Source organism: Theropithecus gelada, chromosome 17 (assembly GCF_003255815.1).
Source record: "Theropithecus gelada isolate Dixy chromosome 17, Tgel_1.0, whole genome shotgun sequence".
In the NCBI taxonomy this organism is placed as follows: domain Eukaryota; kingdom Metazoa; phylum Chordata; class Mammalia; order Primates; family Cercopithecidae; genus Theropithecus; species Theropithecus gelada.
In genome coordinates, this window is record NC_037685.1 from 6667311 (window position 1) to 6670690 (window position 3380).

Sequence of the window (3380 nt, forward strand, 5' to 3'; positions counted from 1 at the left end):
ATAACTACATAAAACTATTACACATCCATAATAATTACAAATAAATATACATAATTGATAATACAAAACACATCTTTCTCATTTTGCATCTTTTGACTCTGACAATAACTTTTTAGCAAGTTAAAACCAATAACTAGTTGAAACAAATAATTCTACCATCACACTTTCTTTCCTTCATTGCTTACTGCCAATTTACTTGTGGCTTCGTTTCTCACCTGTGACAAAATTTTCATTTTCAAATAATTTATTTTGTTTCTTTGAATTGTTTGACACGGTGATTAAATTTTAAAATTAATACATTGAGTTTGCCTTTTTAATACTGAGTTTTATTTCACATGTATATTTTTGTTTCCCCACCATTTCCATGTCTGACTACCACTATTGTTATGTCCTATCATAATACTCCACATATACTTAAAACCAAGCAAAGGGTGGAGTTCCATCTTTAAAAACTAAACAGGCATTTTGGACAACACATTCTTGTCAGTGGAATCTGGACATTTATCAAACATGGTAGGGAAAGTTCTCACTCTGCATTATAAATAGGACCCCCAGATATCAACTGTTAACAGAAATAAAATAGGAGAGAAAATTTTTGACAAATTGTTTGAACTATTTTCTTAAAAGAGACTTCCTCCACTGCCAATGATCTTGAATAGACTCCTGGTCAGTCATCTGGAAGCAGTTCTTCACATAATTGATGAACTTGGCTTCCACTTTGGGAAGGAAACCACCTTTTTCTATACTTGCTTGCATTTTTGCTTTAATGTCTTCTACAGAACTAGGTTATTTTGGTGTTTCAGGAGTTTTTGCCTGTTTTTTTTTGTAGGATTTTTGTCCTTTTGATTTTGGTGTTGATGATGGTTTTTGAGTCTTTTCCATTCTGATTTGAATTTTGTGCATTTTTGGCTGGAGTATCTCATATAGATTTTTTCACTGGTGCTTTTTCTTCTGTTTCCTCCTCATCAAAATCATCATCATCTTCTTCGTCATCATCAGCTTCATCATCATCTTCATCAGTAGCAAATTTTATTTTTTTCTGTGGAAACTTGCTACCACCTCCAGGGGCAGAAAGCTTTCCAGATGTACTTAAGAGTTTCACATCCTCCTCCTCATCATCTTCTGACTCTGCATTTTCCTTCCCAGCTACTAGGCGATGTCCACTAATATGCACTGGCCCTGAACCACACTTCAACCGTAAGAGCACTAGTGGTGTTATTTCAAAGCCCCCAAGGGAAACTATTGGCTGTACAGACATCGTCAAAGTTGCCAGCGCTACTTTAATTGGACTGCCTCCATAATTCATTGCCTCTGCTTCAACAATGTGCAATTCATCCTTTGCACCAGACCTTAAACTCACCGTTCTTAAAGATAACTGGTGCTCATTTTCATCATTATCCACGTTAAAGTGATAATCTTTGTAAGCCTTTAATTCACTACTGAAAAGATAATTCTGGGGCCTCGGGGGGACATGTCCATGTCCCTCGAATCTTCCATCGGGTGGCGGCATGCACTCAGGTGGGGGAGAAGGCGGGTGGAGATAAACGACCATGTCTCAAGAGAACAGCCACTCAGGACAGAATCACGTCAGGGACATTGAGTTTTTAATATCGCATATTTCAATCTTATATGAGCTTATAAAAATTTATTTTTTAAATTGTTTTCTTCCAAGGGTCTGAATTAGTTCTAAGAAATGTGTGAACAATGTTGTCCTTTTACATCAAAGCAGAAGAATTTCAATTGTTTAAATACGTGCTTTCAGCTCTAATGACTCATTAGAGAAAATCAGTTAAAAATGTGTGGTTTTAATATTTATGTTAAAGAACAAAATCAAAACTTTCCCTAATATATGGATTAACTGATTGGTATAATTAACCAGTAATGAATGTAAAATTACTCTGTGGCATATCTCATTACGGTGTTACTCTAAATTTAAATTTATAATTTAAATTTATAATTATATATATGCATATATAAAATGAAAGAATTGCATGTAAATCACTTACAAAAAAAGAAGACTTTATGAAATGAGGTTAAAAAAATCCAAAGATAAATCAAGCTACTCCCTTTGGAAACCTGACACCTTTCATATGATTTTATTAAATTTTGACCCATTTAAGTCATACAAAATAGTGGACTCATATTAAATGAAGCACAAATAAAGAAATATACAAACAACAGTTTTATCTAAGGGATATGTCAAATTACCTAGAAATTATATTACCCTTTTGCAAGCACTATCCTAAATAATTTGAGAACAGAGATGACATTTAAAAGTAAAGAAGAAAATGGGAAGAGAAGGTTGTAGGAGGAAAGATGTATTTCCTTTGCTGATATTTAACACTATCATTTTTCTGAATTATTCTTGATATTTCACACATTTTACTCATGATTCCCTGAGCTCCTCTAGAGCACAGTTTTTTTTAAACGTAGGGCTACTTACTTTTGAGGACAAATTGTACCTTGCTGTTCTTTAATAAATTCAACCTTTTATTCTTGTTCCTATCCCTCATATATAAGCAGATAGCACCACCTGTCTTATAAGCAGGTGCCTTTATAGCTTGGATTTCTGTAAATATGCTGCTAAAAGTAGAATTAATTTCTTAGATTAAATGAAGCAGGAAAGAATTTGAATATCTAGCATTTAGAAAAAGTAAACTATTGAGAATTAAAATTACATACTCTTTAGATATTTACATTATATATTTTGAATTTTTAAAGAACATCAAAAGCTATGCAAACTCTTAACATTGATAGTATAAATATTTTTCATATCTTGAACCTACAAATTCAAGAGTCTAGCTATACTCTGTTATTCTTTAAGCAAAATAGTCACATTTATTACTTTGCTTCTTTTAGGGTTTTTCCTTTAGCCACATATATCCATATCAATTATTTAAAGCATGTGTATTACTTTAAAATTTGTTGTGATTCCTTAGATTTCATGTTTGCCTATATAACATGCAAAATCATACACTGACATTGTATTGTAAGCGAGAGCTTTACCTTATTCTCTTTTATATAATTTGTATTTAAAGAAGTATAGATATTTTAATTAAAATTAGTCTACTTTAATATCCATAATCTTATCTGTATTGTATGAAATTTACTGAAGAAAAGCTAAAACCAAGTAATTGGCCATTTTTACCTATTTGAGATTTCAGAAAGTCATGCTTTCTAAAACTTAGTAGGATTTTGGTAAAACAAACCAAAACTATAGATTAAGACTTTGTCTAGCTGAACTGGATTAAAGAAAAATACAACTATTTGTATTGGTACATCTTCAGTATTCACAAGGAGAGAAAGCATCATAGAAAGTAAAAAGAAAAATTAAAATAAACTAATGTTATCACCTATTTAATGTTACATAGTAATACTGT

At 31.8% G+C, this 3380-nt stretch overlaps 1 pseudogene; it reads right to left on the minus strand.

Moving 5' to 3' along the window:
• Positions 1–612: 612 nt before the first annotated feature.
• Positions 613–1497, minus strand: LOC112611133 (annotated as a pseudogene).
• Positions 1498–3380: the final 1883 nt, after the last annotated feature.